A 15906-nucleotide genomic window follows, 5' to 3' on the forward strand; every position below is an offset into this window, starting at 1 on the left:
TAAAAAAAGTAATCTTTAATGAATATAGGGTCTCCAGATTAATATCAATTCAATTCAATTCAATTCAAAATCACTTATATAGGTCAACCATTCTTGGCAAGCATGTCCTATACTAATAGATATTTGTTTTATATTATTATTCTTGCATTTATTTTCTGGTTTTTGGTGGTGTCATTTAAATGCTTTTTGATTTCATAACAAAAATTACATAAATTCAGAAAAGGAAACACAGAAACAGGGAACTTGCTGCTTGTATTAGTAAATGATGCTAATGTTGGCTTGTTGAAGCATTAAACTGCATGTCATTGAGGTTAATCATGTACTTACTCAGGAACTTGATCCCACCAAGCATGTATTAAGAGATGATATTTTTGTATCTGTTCTATATACAGTTTAAAAAAAAACTAGCAAGTTAAAATGATATTTTAAAGTAAAATTAATTAAAATACATAACACTTGTTAGTACACTAAGCCACAGTACGAAGCCACACTTCAGCTGTTGTAAAACACTGAGGAAAAACACATTTCTATTTATTTTATTTATAAGTTTGATCTAAATAGCTTTTCTCCTGTGTTATGACCTAAACAGCTGGAAAACATAAATAAATATGGGTACTGTTACTAAGTTTAAACAGTAATTTGTGTGGCAAAAATGTTTTGCTTGATATTATAATAACAATTTAGGCCACAAGAGGCTGACTAGCAAACAATTATTCAACAGGAAAAATCACATGGCAAAAACTTTTTTCACTTGTAGACCTTGTTTTTAACTCTGTTACGGTAGGTCATAAACAAAGTTATGTAGATCAGAATTAGGAAGTAGATCACCAGAAAATTATGTTCTTAATTCCCTTTCAGGGCTTCCATACTTGTAATGAAAGAGGAGTAAATGTTCCCTCTCCAGTTTCTCTAGTTTACCTCAGAGTAGTAGTCTGACTTGATCAGGTTGACCTCCAGAGATATGCCAGCCTAAAATGAATTCATTTTTAATATATTAGGCTTAAGTTGGGATCAGATTTGTGGTTCAAAGCCTCCTGCAGAAATAAGCTGGCACTGGTGCTTGGCAGGAAAAGTGAGAGAATCAACCACCTCCACCTGAACGCTAACAGTACTACAACCACAATCAGCTCGGTGCTTGGAGTACCTACCAGAGAATTAGACGGTCAATTGGTCAAGTGTGTCGTCACCAGTGCAGCCATGACGATGGAAGAAACCCTGCCCTTCACCATACAGCTCTACTGTGGGTATACAAATACTGTCTTACATTTCTAATTCTTTATCATATTACCATTTTCAATCTAAGGAATCATTAATTAATAATATGAAAACCAGGATGTTGTCAGTGGCTTTTGCGGATTGAGCCTCTGACTTGGTTGAAGGCCCAATCTCCAGCAATGCTGGAGATTAGATTTTTAAAGGACATAGAGTATTACGCTCATTTTCAGGTTCACGTTTGTATTTTGTGCTTGTAATTAGGGTTGCACGATTTGGGGAAATAATCTAATTGCGATTTCTCTGACAGATATTGCGATTGCGATTCGATTTGCGATATTTCTTTTTAAGCGACCCAACGGAAGTGTATTGTAAAATGCGGCCATATCTCCGGCTAGGAAGGTCGTATCAACGTGCTCCCGTCTCTAGCGCCCCCGCAGCCCGCACTACGAGTAAAATAACTAAACTTACATGAAACTTCCGTTGGGTTGCTTTAAAGTCAAGCTTCAGTTTAAGATTCACCCTGTAATAGATGTAAAACATGTGATGGAGCATTACTAACCTGACTCAGATGGTTTGTTTCACCAAACCATCTAGGAAAGCTCCATTGGAAGCCATTTGGAAAGGGCAGGCACTTTCAAAACTACTTGGCAGGTGATTGGATCAATCTGTCTATCACCTTCTATCATGGGCCACTTCTGATTGGTTAACAATGGCTGGTACATGTGGACCACAGCACTTCTGATTGGTGTGGATGACTGACACACAAGAAGAACAAACAAATTGTAAAAAGAATTGCAGGCTTCGCGATTTGATAATCGCATCATTTCAAATTGCGATTTCAAATCGATTAATCGTTCAGCCCTACTAATGTGACATGTTTTTTTGTTTAGTTTTTTCCCATACTGTGCTGCAATACCTCTTTTCACCCCTCTGTCTGTCACATAGCCCGGTCTACTCTGATTGGTTAGCTGGCTGGCTCTGATGTAATTGGTCAACCGCTGAGAGATGTCCCACCCCTTAGCCTTAATTCTTGGAGCGCTAGCCAATAGAAGCATATAGTGATGTGATGACTACTGTATGTGCTTAGGTCAAAAAAGAAACTCTGGAGATAACTTAAATATGTTAGCCTTTACAGACCATTCACATGCACACAATGCAAATAACACACTTCAGTAAATGGATACCCCAAAAAACACAATAGGGCCTCTTTAACAAGACTCTACCTTCTCAAAGTAATATCATTTGTTGTGCACCCTAATGATTCCACAAGAGAGTCATTCAATACTGCTTCTATACTTAGCCATTAAACATTTAAAAGCTTTTCAAATAATGGCTTTTCTGGCATGGGTGTGTTTCGTTTTAATGTTCCCTCTGGCTTCAGACATGTCAAGACATGAAGTGGTAGCCACAGAACTCGTGCAATACTTGGCCCCTGAGGTGTGAGGGAAATGGAGACTACATCATCCACAGGCTGCATCAGTGATTTCTACACTTATTTTGCAGCTGAAGCCTTAATAAATGAACATCATGTCCGCTTCTCATTATAATTGTTTTTTATTTTATTTACATGATATACTCAACGAACCTTAAATTGGATATTTCACTGTCTCTTGTCTTGTCTTCTTTCCATTAGTCAGGCCTCATGGACAGGTAACATTAATTAGCTCAACAAGCGCTTTGTGGAAAGTTTGTGTAGTTGAAGGACTTTGCTAAAGTAAGACTTAAATTATAAAAATGTTCAAATCATTAGGTCAGAGTTGGTGCAGGTGTTTTTTCTTCAGTGCTTTTTCCAAATTGCCTTCCTGATGATGATGATGTTTAGATACAAGTTTTCTATTTAAAAAAGAAGACACAATGTGAACTGCTTTGAACCATCCACATGTCTAAATTATTTATTACTCTTTCATTGTGACATCCCTGCGGTATGAACTCTGCTGTGGTTTCTGAAAATCCCACAAGGCTGTATTTTTCCAGTCTTGAGCAAAGCTACTTTACTTTGAAATGTAATAACTGCGGGTTTTATACTTGGTTTCTTAACATGTAATAATGCTTGCACAACTGCTTGCTCTCTACAACACATTTTCAAGTAAATTATGGCATGTTTGGCAAGTTTGCTGTTCTACTGGCGATTATTTCTACAATGGAAGAACTAAAGTGACACATATTGTATAATGGCACATATTGTGTTCAACTAATCAAATTAGTCAACTGCAGTATTTTGAGCGGTTAGATTTCACATAATGTACAGACTGAAACAGAACTGAACATACCATACTTTTTTTGGCTGCTTTTTTTGGCTGCTTCTTTAAGGGGTCTCCATCTTCATCTGCTCTGCCAGCCACTACTCAGGATACATGTATTTATTATCCTTGCAAGAATGGAAGTAGTCATCACACACAGAGCTGCATGGGACAACTAGTTCCCAGAACAGTGTCCTTCAGGGTTTACGATCAGTTTTTGGGTGATTTGTACTGAGGAACAAGTACTCACATCACCGACGGGTGAAAAATAGTGTTTTGGTAACACGGGGTTGTTCAGGTAACACTTAAAGACTTTGTTATGGAACGCAAAGCAGAGTAGGGGGCTAGTACACCCTCCTGAGGTCCGATTGTGGATTGTCATGCGAGCATAACATGGTGAAAACAATCAGTCTAAATGAACAATCGGGACGGAAATGTTCGGATATCCAAAGGGAGGTTCTGTGAATAAATAAAAAATCAAGAACCGAAATAATTGAACTATTCATATCTTAGACTGCACTGTAACTTTTATCTTTTAATGTTTATTTTATTAGCTTATCTTTTTAATGACTGATTTTAAATGCCATTTTCTTAATGTCTTTCATTTTTTGTCTTTCTTTTATTATCTTTTACTGTTTTTAAATGCCTTTATCTGAATGTCTTTCATTTTTGTAAAGCACCTTGAATTGCCTGGTGCTGAAAGGTGCTATATAAATAAACTTGCCTTGCCTTGCCTTCACATGCTTTATATACAAGACAGTGGTGTTATTCAGTCACAAGATACATGTATAACCGGTTCAAAGCAGTATTCGCTTAGTTCAGATTAGCTAAGGCCCACGTAAGCAATAAACATGACAGTCATATGCCTATCTCTCTAGGGGCTGTGCCGTCATGTTTAATCGTTGGAACATAGTTATCGTATGCTCAACACAGTGTCTCATGAGCTTCATCCATGTAATCATGCATGCATCATGCTACTCTGATATGAAGAGTACATTCAGTATTTTCCCAACAGAAGGTTATCAAAAGAGAAAATAATAATGTGTATTAAAAACAGCTAATGGAGAAGATGACTCGATGCAAACAACAAAACAACTTTAAAGTGTTATTTTTCGAACAGTTCCGTGTACAAGGATTTACTGTCTCAGTGGAATTCCCCACACACATCTCTATTTACATAAAACACTCCTGCAATAGCCTGCAGCTTCCTCTGTCTATTGTTAGATACTTGGCTTGCTTGCTATGTAATGTATCACCCTGCCCTTGATTTGCACAGCAGCCTCTCTGTGAAAAGTCAACAATAATCTCTCACTGCAGCTAAAGTAGTGTAGATAAGAGGATTCAGCAGTTTAGAGATCCATGAGTTTAGGTTTTTAAAATCCCTTAAATCAGGTGCCTTAGAAAGCATGATAACAGTGTAATGGTTCAGCTGTAATGAGTACGTTAAAGTTAAAACAATGACCGCTTATTCTCTCTCCCTGTTTCTTGCAGTTCCACCGATGGAAGTGACCATTCTTGAGAATTCTGAAGGCTCGTTTATAGTGAGGCTGAAGCAAATCCACCTGCAAACATCACCTGGAGCAGGTGCTGTTATCTGAATAAACTGGTTTCAGTGAACAGGATCTAATCAAACAATATATTGTATATATAATATGTTTAACCTTGAAGAACTGTGTGGTTTGTTGTTCTCACAATCTATGGTCGGATGGTAAGAGTTGTGCAACTAGCCAAATGTATTTGAAGGATTTAAATAGTGTGTTGTAAAATTTACATTTTGGATTATTGTTTTAGCTGTAGTGAACCTCCATGGTGCTCCAATAAAAAGCGTTGTCTAAAGAATTCAAAACTCTAGAGACATATCCCAAAATGTTTGAATGGCAGTAAAAGGACATTTGAAAAGGTTAATTATAATGTGTAGATAGATATATGCTTGCAGCTGGTCAATAATGCGCTCTCCTTTCAGCTCTTGTTTCTCGTTTCCAACCCGAGCAAATATTTTGTTTCCAGAAAGACGAACAATGTTTGCATATGGTTTCACAGTGGCTCCACTGTCCATATGTGACTCCATAAAACCATTATCAGTGCAGATTGTTGTCTCGGAAACGGAGCTTATCATCATGTCCTGTTGAAAGGATTAGTTCAGGAGAAGATGAAGCGTCATGGAAATTATTTTGTCAGCAAATAAATTCGTTTTGTTTTCCAGCAAACTCCACCGGCTGATGAACCCTATGTGATATCAGCAGCATCAGCCTTGGTTATAAGGTTGTTGCTAAACTAAACTATAATCAGTGCTGGTCAGGAGTGAACTTGGAGCCTCAGACTTTGAGCCAACATGTTTTTAGCCAACATGGGTCCATCAGTCCTTAAAAAATAGACGAGCCAAACTACACGAGACGGAGTACAGAGAGGAGGTCCAAACCCTGACATTAGTGGGGGAGAGAAGGCTGCGGCTGTAACACTCGGTGCCAGGATAACAACCTTCATCTCACAGCAGCAACACACAGGAGCTGATTGTGGAGGTTCAACACAGGACTCCAGAGGCCTGTACGACGAAGCCGGATTTTTACCTGAGCTAACTTCAGGTACAACTCTGGGTTTCCGGTACCACGCTGGTTCTCTTTTTAGCGGGCTAGATCTCCATGGTAACTTATGCTGAGCGGCTAACCCTGGTCCGGAGCAGGGTTAGGTTGCAGGCTAAGAGATCAAGTCAGTGAAAGCACCGCTTGCTGACCAATCAGAGCTCAGTGTGCGGAGTTTAAAGCGATCAAGTCATATTACAGGAGAAAGGAAATACAGTTTAAATTGCCGTTGCAGAAAAGACGGCCGGCAAAAATCACCGACTTGTGAGCGTGAAAATTAATAGAATATCACCTCCATCTTTCAGAGCAATCTGACTATTATAACATTAGCGTTAAGAAAGCTTACTTAAATATCTGCCACAATATAAGTAACCGGATCAAAGTAACATTACGTACAGTCCGCGGGCACTGTGAGTGCAGACGTTGATGTGTCCCATTATCATTCATATCACATCATATCACATCATAATGTATCATATATTTCCTTATCTGAGTCAGCTTCTTGAGCCGTATACAGTATGGCCGTGCAACACTTACGGCCCGTCCACACAGCGGCGTGCGTTGACGCTTCCCCATTCACTTTGAATGGGGGGTGACGTCACTTTTAGCCGAAATGCATCGTGGGGAAGCAACGTGGAGCGTAGCTGGCGTGGCTCACTGCAAAAGTTGAGCAATGTTCAACTTTTGACAGCCTCGGTGAGGCGTCAGCCAATCGAATCATATGCCAGTACAAGCTCTAGCCAATCAAACCGCTGCTTGTGTGTCAGGGGCGGGAGATTCATGTGATTGGTTGTTGGTCGAGTTTTCAGACACGCCCGCCGGCAAGCGTCAGCGCACGCCGCTGTGTGGACGGGCCGTTACAGTGTCACATGTATGCAGAAGTATTATTTTAAGCAACACATTAAGTTGACGAAACACTCGAGACAAATGTAATTAAAGTCAGATCGTGTCTTAGACGGGGCAGTGATATCATAAACCTGTTAATGTACGCATTCAAACACTTTTTCTTTTACCAGCTGTATTCTCCTTGCAGGTGCAGCTATGTGGCTTTGATCCTGGATAAAGTGTTTAAGTCATGGATGTTTAAAGTTTAACGTCTTCATTGTCTAATATGATAGTTGACTTTTCATTCAGGAAGTATGACGCTGCGCTGTCAGTACGCTTCTCCATGTTTGTGATTGGTTGAATGCTCCAAATACCACCCTTTTACATTACATTACATTGCATTTAGCTGTCGCTTTTATCCAAAGCGACTTACAATAAGTACATTCGACCAGGAAGACACAACCTTGAAGAAAACAGAATCATATAAGTACATCAGGCTTCATAGAGCCAAGCATTTCAAGTGGCTATAGATAAGCCAGTCCTTTATTAGTATATAAGTGCTCTGTTAGCAGTTCTTTGTTAGTAATTCTATCGCTCGAGGTGGAGTCGAAAGAGAGGAGTTTTCAGTCTGCGCCGGAAGGTGTGTAAGCTTTCTGCTGTCCTGATGTCAATGGGGAGCTCATTCCACCATTTTGGAGCCAGGATAGCAAACCCACGTGTTTTTGCTGATGGGAACTTGGGTCCCCCTCGCAGCGAGGGTGCAGCGAGTCGTTTGGCTGATGCAGAGCGTAGTGCACGCGCTGGGGTGTACAGTTTAACCATGTCCTGGATGTAGGAAGGGCCAGATCCATTCGCAGCATGGTACGCAAGTACCAGTGTCTTGAAGTGAATTCTAGCAGTTACCGGAAGCCAGTGGAGGGAGCGGAGGAGCGGAGTGGTGTGGGAACATTTAGGAAGGTTGAAGACCAGACGAGCCACTGCATTCTGGATGAGCTGCAGAGGTCGGATGGCACATGCAGGTAGACCACCCATGTGAACGCGCACCTAACTAGATAGGGAAAAGCTGGCTTGAGTTAACGAGTTGATAACCAGCGTCTTAGGACCACTTAGCGAGAGCGCGTTTGTTTTGGATTAGATAAACCGGGTAACTCAAACATATCCAGGTTATGTTGAACCGGCTTTGTCGTACAGGCCTCTGGAAGCTTGCGCTATTTGGATTTTTATTGTTGTTTTTTTATATATATTGTCTTATTTATGTCTTGTAATTGCACTGTTGAGGAACTTGCGTTGTAAGTTTTCATACATTACATAATCAAACCATAGTTGCGTAATGCGTATGTGTTATGACAATAAACCTTTAAATCGTCAAACTACATTGGCCATCTTCCATCAGAAAAATCTGAAAAGTTTATAAAGGCAACATTTGAGGCCAGTGACTTGCTCGAAAAATAAGTGGAAAACCACAATGTAGGGTTGAGTAGCTAAAGTATAGCCTAAAATATGTAGATTAAATTAGGGAATGTCTAACAGTGAAGTTAGTGTGGTTGTTACAATAGGAAGATAGCAGTGTAGATGACCAGCACTAGCCTATGTTGTTTATTCACAGGCTACTTTGTCCTAACTTGCTGAAACAACAAATGTTGATTGAACTTTATTCCTCTTTCAACTTGTAAGATCTTGTTAATGTTTGATTCCAACAATGTTTTGTTTTCCCTACAGTTGTTGCCAAGCTGCAAGGCGATACGTTGATGTATTTTATTTCCCCATGTCATTTAAATACCAAAAATACTTGTTTTAAATCGTGTGAAAACGAGTTATCCTCTCTGCCTCTCTCCAGAATCGACCTCCCGTGGCCTCAGTCTGCTGTCAGAGAGGGTGCAGTGCTACGGCTCAAGGAAATGACCCCTGACCTTAATGGCCTCTACCAGTGTGAAGCATCTAACCAACATGGAAGTAAACAACAACAGCTCTGTGTGTATGTGGCTGTGGCTTCAGGTAAGGTCTGTCACTGTTTTATTGGGTTTTTGCATTTGTTCTTAATTCTGTGTTTTTGTTTTTGATTGTTTTGTGGAGGTATTGCTGCAAAATGAATTTGTTAGAAGTGTAACCTATGGAGTACAAAGGAGAAGCTTATACAGCTATTCTTGGAGTTGAATCACAGCATTTATTTCACTTGGATAACTCCTGGATCTTTCTCTGTGGAGCTATTGTAGCCATGACTACCTAAAAGGTCAGACCAGGACACAAAATGGTGTTTGTGGGATTTGGAATGTTTCGGTATCTGCCCAGGAGCTAAAGGCATGTCCGTTTCACCCTCCCATCCCTGAGAATGAGAGAGTTAGAAAATGCAATATGGTTTACTTTCAGCCAACACTCCACTGCAGGAAATGATCATGAGGTCTGAGGAAACATGACGTTTTATCTTTTGAATTAATCTGTTTCCTATTTGCTAACTGCTGTTAACTTCAAGGTCGACGTAGTATTTCTCAAATGAAATAGAAAAATAAAATATAGTGTCCCAGCTGAAGGTGCTAGCTTTATGAATACAAGATGGGATATAAACATGTTGATAAAAAATGAAATGAAGAAATGAAATTATGTCTGGAGAAGTGCTCAGTCTATCTCCAAGAATGTCTGTCCAACTGTTAAAAACATTATGAAGGTCTCATTGTGTCTCATTGTGGTAGGCGGGAGAGAGTTGAGCTGAGGCCTGACAGCACTTGTTGGAAATGCTTGACTAATGACACATCACAGTGTTTCCCCTAGGTTTACTGCTTTGGGGGGGTGCTGCCTGAGCGTATATATATAATATATATATTTTATAATATATATATTTTTTTTAAACAAGTTGAATTTCAGGGGGGGCGTGGGGCTCCATTGGCAATGGTAGGGGAAACACTGCATCATATATACATATTTCATGGGAATGGACAAGCGTTCAATAGTGTGGATTTGCAGTTCTGCAGAACGTGTGCTCTCTATAATACTGGTTCTGTGAAGATTACATCATTACTAACCAAAGTAGATCTCTATAGCTGTAAAGACAACAGTGTCTGGATAAGTATACTGTCAACAACTTAAAAAAAGTAATCTTTAATGAATATAGGGTCTCCAGATTAATATCAATTCAATTCAATTCAATTCAAATCACTTATAATGGTCACCATTCTTGGCAAGCATGTCCTATACTAATTAGATATTTGTTTTATATTATATATTCTTGCATTTATTTTCTGGTTTTTGGTGGTGTCATTTAAATGCTTTTTGATTTCATAACAAAAATTACATAAATTCAGAAAAGGAAACACAGAAACAGGGAACTTGCTGCTTGTATTAGTAAATGATGCTAATGTTGGCTTGTTGAAGCATTAAACTGCATGTCATTGAGGTTAATCATGTACTTACTCAGGAACTTGATCCCACCAAGCATGTATTAAGAGATGATATTTTTGTATCTGTTCTATATACAGTTTAATAAAAAAAAACTAGCAAGTTAAAATGATATTTTAAAGTAAAATTAATTAAAATACATAACACTTGTTAGTACACTAAGCCACAGTACGAAGCCACACTTCAGCTGTTGTAAAACACTGAGGAAAAACACATTTCTATTTATTTTATTTTATAAGTTTGATCTAAATAGCTTTTTCTCCTGTGTTTATGACCTAAACAGCTGGAAAACATAAATAAATATGGGTACTGTTACTAAGTTTAAACAGTAATTTGTGTGGCAAAAATGTTTTGCTTGATATTATAATAACAATTTAGGCCACAAGAGGCTGACTAGCAAACAATTATTCAACAGGAAAAAATCACATGGCAAAAACTTTTTTCACTTGTAGACCTTGTTTTTTAACTCTGTTACGGTAGGTCATAAACAAAGTTATGTAGATCAGAATTAGGAAGTAGATCACCAGAAAATTATGTTCTTAATTCCCTTTCAGGGCTTCCATACTTGTAATGAAAGAGGAGTAAATGTTCCCTCTCCAGTTTTCTCTAGTTTACCTCAGAGTAGTAGTCTGACTTGATCAGGTTGACCTCCAGAGATATGCCCAGCCTAAAATGAATTCATTTTTAATATATTAGGCTTTAAGTTGGGATCAGATTTGGTTAGATGGCTTTTTTATAAACTGCCAGTGTTCAATTCCTGTTTCTCTATATACACATTTGTCTGTCTCTCTACAGGAAACTGCACTGCTTGTTGGGTCTTATTCAGCCTTTTGTTCATCCTGAGTGTCGCTGCTGTGGCTGCAGCAGGGTACCTTTACAAATCTGGAAGGATTCAATGGTACTAATACATACAGATGTTCTACAAACACTTAGCTGCAATACACATTTTCTCTGCCAATCATACAGGCAATTACTGTTTAACTATGTATATGTGTTCTTTAATATTAATTGGTGGTTAATTATCCAGGAGCGGAGACAGGCAGCTGGTCCCAACAACTTCACTTCCACCTGAAGAGGAGCAAGGTTTATAAGAATCCAGTCAATAAAGTATGTATAATAGGTAATTTGTTCAATTTAATTTTGTGAAATCTGCGTTCCTCAAAAACAACTATCTAAGCTTTTTTTTAATGCGGTTAGTGTTTAAAGTGTTACATGTGTTTTTTTTCTCTTTTTTAGATGCTCTTTTATAAAATACATTTACACTGTTGGCATACTCATTTAAAAAGTGCTTCTTCACTTAAATGTGTTGTATTGTCTGCCACAGGGATCTTCCTGAAGTCCATGGGAGTAGCAGGGTAGAGTGCAGATGGACTCTCCTCGGCATGTTTCCCTCCTGACTCAGCTGTTAGAGCCGGTGCAGCTGTCCAGGTGCTTTGTATTGTAATGTCCTATGATAACAGCCTTTACAATTATATTTAGTTTATTTCTAAACAAATAGATGACGTTTTTCCCAAAAGAAGAAGTGACATGGGGAATGTATGTAGTGAAAGTATTTTTCAAGCTAAAAAGTGGAAGCTTCAATGAATGTTTACTGTCTATGGCTGACTGAAATGGAAAGTTTGCATGACCGATTAACGCGAGCATCTTGCATCAGTGTTACCTGAGATCTGGCTTTAATCTTGAGAGGCTGCACTATCAGTAATGGCTGTAACTTCCACTGGTTTTCTCCCTGTTACGCCCCTCTCTAGGGGTAGAGAGAAACAACATACACCAGTGTGGAATTGGTATAATTATGGGTATTTATTTATATATAATAGTGGTAACAAAATAATAAAGGCATACAGCCTGGCACAAACAAAGGGCCACAATACCGGTTGACAACAACCAACAGAAAGAGAACTCCAAAAGAGAGTCTAAGATTATACAAAGTATTGAATAGTACACAAACAGGGAAACAAAAACCTAACTTTTAACGTGGTATTAATTAATAACTGAAAAGGCTGTAGGAAACACACACAGCTGCTACTAATCGACAAGCGCTAACAGCTAAGCTACCCTGGATACAACATATAGCTTTCACAATCTACAGTGGCTCTCAGTTGATATACAAAGAATGAAGGCTCTCTACGGGCAGAGTTTGTTGCATCTGTTCTGGGCCACTGTAGTGACATGACGGACTCATAAGAGGCTCATTCTAGGCAAACAAAAACAGTTCTCATTCATAACACTCCGTTCGATGTCTCACTATGGGATACGCCTCATTGCGGAGCAAACAGAAGCATCAATCTCATTACACCAATCCTGATTGGCTGGTGATCTTGATGTCAGCGTCAGGGAATTCACCCCCTATAAGTAGCTTGCGCCACAATGCATGTGTCATTCAAACACCTCTTCTCGCTTCAGAGCACATCTCTACAGTAGCCGGGCAAGCTTCACTGTCCACAGACTGAACCCAAAATACTATTTCGGTCGACGGGCGCTAGCCGGCTACTCCTTCTGCTTCGCAGGAAGACGGTAGTACTAACGCCGTACTTAAAAATCGACCTCGCCCTTCTCTACGAGAAAGTAAGGTAGGTCCGATTTTTTCAAGCTAGCAGCACACCTGTTGCTAGCTCGCTCCCTCTCTACCGACACCACGGTAGCGAGGGAGTTTTTCTTTTCTCTTCCCCACGGAGGGGGAAAGGATTAAAAAAGGAGCATACTGCCACACCAGTCAGTATTCTCCGGGAATAAAAGACCCACACCGTCCTTTTTCTCCGGATTAAGGACAAGGTGGTAATACCTTTTTTCCCGTCCCACCTGTCGAGAGCAGGCCCTATCCACGCCACGAGGCGACAAAGATGGACGTCTCACCAGACGGCCCTCCTTGCTATGGTGAAGCGAGAAGAGGTGCTTATTTTGAATGATGCATGCGTTGTGGCGCAAGCTACTTATAGGGGGTGATTTCCCCTGACGCTGACATCAAGATCACCAGCCAATCAGGATTGGCGTAATGAGATTGATGCTTCTGTTTGCTCCGCGATGAGGCGCATCCCATAGTGAGACATCTCACTTCATGTTACTCTGAGACTGGGGTTACGTAAGTAACCTATAGTTCTTAATTTCAGGTTACACCAATGAGAACTTGGATACTATAATCAATTTCTCCTATTGGATCCCCCTTAATCCTTCACACTGCTCGTTTCACTGTTGCTCAAAGCAGAGGATTGTAAAGAGTGTTTACAACCACACAAGATACAACCTAACAGGCCAAACTAAATATTGCTGAGAAATTTCAATACTATTTCTTGATTTATTTAAAATGTTTTACTAAGCTGGACTTGATGTGTTGTTTTTGTGTTTACAATGTTGCCAGATAACAGACAGACCAATCTTTCCTCACACACAGTCTATTTAATGATGCGTTTTCCTTATACCAAATGCGTACAGTATGTAAGAGAATACCGTCAGTGTTGAGATGTTACAAAAGAACAATGTTACTTTCTAAACCCCTGATTTTGTTTGAACTAACGCCTAGCTTAAACATTTTATTTATCTGCTCAAGATCGATTGGATCAATGCTCTGAAGCCGCTATCACATTAAACACAGCCTTATCTGTGAGCTGCTGAACTTCTAAGCACCATCACATTTCATGGAATTTTTGACTACTACGATTATCTACTGAGTGCTAAAACATTTGCTCTGCTTTGAAACTGTCGCTCTGACAATGTTTTAGTTGTGTTTAAGTCAGCCAAGCTCTTTGTTATCTTTGAATAGGTGTATACTGTAGCATCCTCCAATGTTATGGGTAAACAAGCTTAAAACAGAAAGACCCCAAAGTCAGCAAAAAAGGAATGAATGATGTTTTAAGTTCAGTGAAGGTCAAAATGAAGAGCTGACTTGCGAAAACCGTAGAAAAATATTATTATATTATTGATAAAGTTGGACTGCATCTTTATCTCCTAAATATATTTGATAATTATCAGTTAAACAAAGTATAAAGTGTTTGATTGGCTCTTATTTAAATCATTAAAGCCATTATGTTGGCATACATCATAATGGGAGGTTACTTGGGTTGTACAGGTTATGTTAAGTTTGAAAAAAAAAAATTCCTTAATTAAGATTTTAAAAGTTACAAAATTCCTTTACATAAAAGTAGTCCAAGGGACATACATGAACCGGCCTCTGATTTATCCTCCATCTTGTTCTCCAACTTAAAATGATAACCTTTGGCCTACATCCTGTGTTAAAATATGCAGCGGATGTAGCGATATCTTATTGTTCTATTAACACCTATCTGTTACAAACATAGAAAGTCCTTAAGGCTTCATCTCCTGGGGATTTTTTAATATCTATGCCAATGTTATTTGTATTTAAATTAATCAAATAGCTGTCCACACATTTCACACAATACCAAGCTCGTGGTATTTCTCACACTAGAGTGACAAAAAAAACATTCCTAGATTTCATTTTAGACTAGTCTTCGTCCTTAGATTAATAGTCCACGATTTTAACTCATGTTTAGTTAAATATATCCTTCTTCGTTGTAGTGTTTTTAATATGTTTATCCTGAGTGTCTGGGATTATTTAGATTTTTCCTTATTCCTCAAATTCTGCTACACAGCGCTTATTTTGACAGAAAAAAATGTATTTGTTTTGGAGGAGAGGAACAATAAATCCGATCTACTTAATTCCCCCTATTTCTTGCACACATATTCACTCTTATTTCAATTGAAAATGTAAATTATTCTTTGCGTAAATCAAAAATGTTTTGTATTTTGTAAGAAATACATCTGAACCGTGTCAAAGACATTAAAATACGGAAACCTTTATTAAATAAAAATATGAAGTATATAATTAAACCACTACATCAACTTTAATATTTAATATTCCCATATGTGTTTGAAGGTAATTTTGGTGGGAGTGTAGCTGACGCTCAAAGGTCCCTTATTATTGTTTTGTCCTTTTTTGAAGAGTGTTTAATGTATGCTTGAACTTTGTTTTATTTTGTAAAAATGATAAGAGTTGTCTTTCCGGAAGTCATGTGACCTCTTGCCCCGGATGTTTATATTGTGTTTGGGAGAGAGTAAAAGGGCGGTAAAAGTGTCAACGATGTGATAACGTAATTCTACTGCTGGTCTACTAGGCAAACATGTTTTCACGGTGTTTCATGATTGTGCAAAGAAGAGAATAAACGTGATTGTGGACATCAGTTTGATGCGTAATGTTCTTTCAAGACCAGACTAGTTACACAGACCCCCTCAAAGAAAAAGATATATTTACACACGTAAGGTCATCATATTAATAGTTTTGTATGCTCATCCGTGAGCAGAGCATCAAGTTGACATGTCTATTACAGCTGAATGCGGCGATTACCATCTTGTTCAGCAAAATGCTTCACAAACGTATTAAGATCAACAGCTTTAGTGCGTTTTGATTCAATGCTGAGTACAACCAAACTGACAGTCTCTTCTCTGTCAGTGTAGACCGCAACTACCTCATTCCTTCAGTGCTTGGGTCCGAATGCTTCTCGTTTTGCGCCGTCCCGTTCAAATGAAATCGCCGCCGAGTTTTACGGGGCGTGGTTTGCAATTCGCCCAGTCAATCGAAATTGGTACTTTTTTCTCCCCAGGATAGTACCATCTCTCTAGCAGGCACTACAAATGGAGGTAAAAGT

The 15906-nt window shown here is 38.9% G+C and overlaps 1 long non-coding RNA gene across 3 annotated transcripts; it reads left to right on the forward strand.

Moving 5' to 3' along the window:
• The first annotated feature begins 1081 nt into the window (after nt 1-1081).
• LOC117467026 (uncharacterized) lies at nt 1082-15436 on the forward strand. 3 transcript variants are annotated; one of them, XR_011645133.1, is made up of 6 exons: nt 1082-1240; nt 4947-5039; nt 8697-8854; nt 11045-11147; nt 11277-11356; nt 11574-15436. It is a non-coding gene; the product is annotated as an uncharacterized lncRNA (long non-coding RNA). The 3 variants fall into 3 exon arrangements; XR_004554326.2 differs by lacking the exon at nt 4947-5039; XR_004554327.2 differs by lacking the exons at nt 1082-1240; nt 4947-5039 and adding an exon at nt 5695-6037.
• The last annotated feature ends 470 nt before the right edge of the window (nt 15437-15906 follow it).

The sequence above is a fragment of the Pseudochaenichthys georgianus genome, chromosome 21 (assembly GCF_902827115.2).
Source record: "Pseudochaenichthys georgianus chromosome 21, fPseGeo1.2, whole genome shotgun sequence".
Taxonomy (NCBI): Eukaryota; Metazoa; Chordata; class Actinopteri; order Perciformes; family Channichthyidae; genus Pseudochaenichthys; species Pseudochaenichthys georgianus.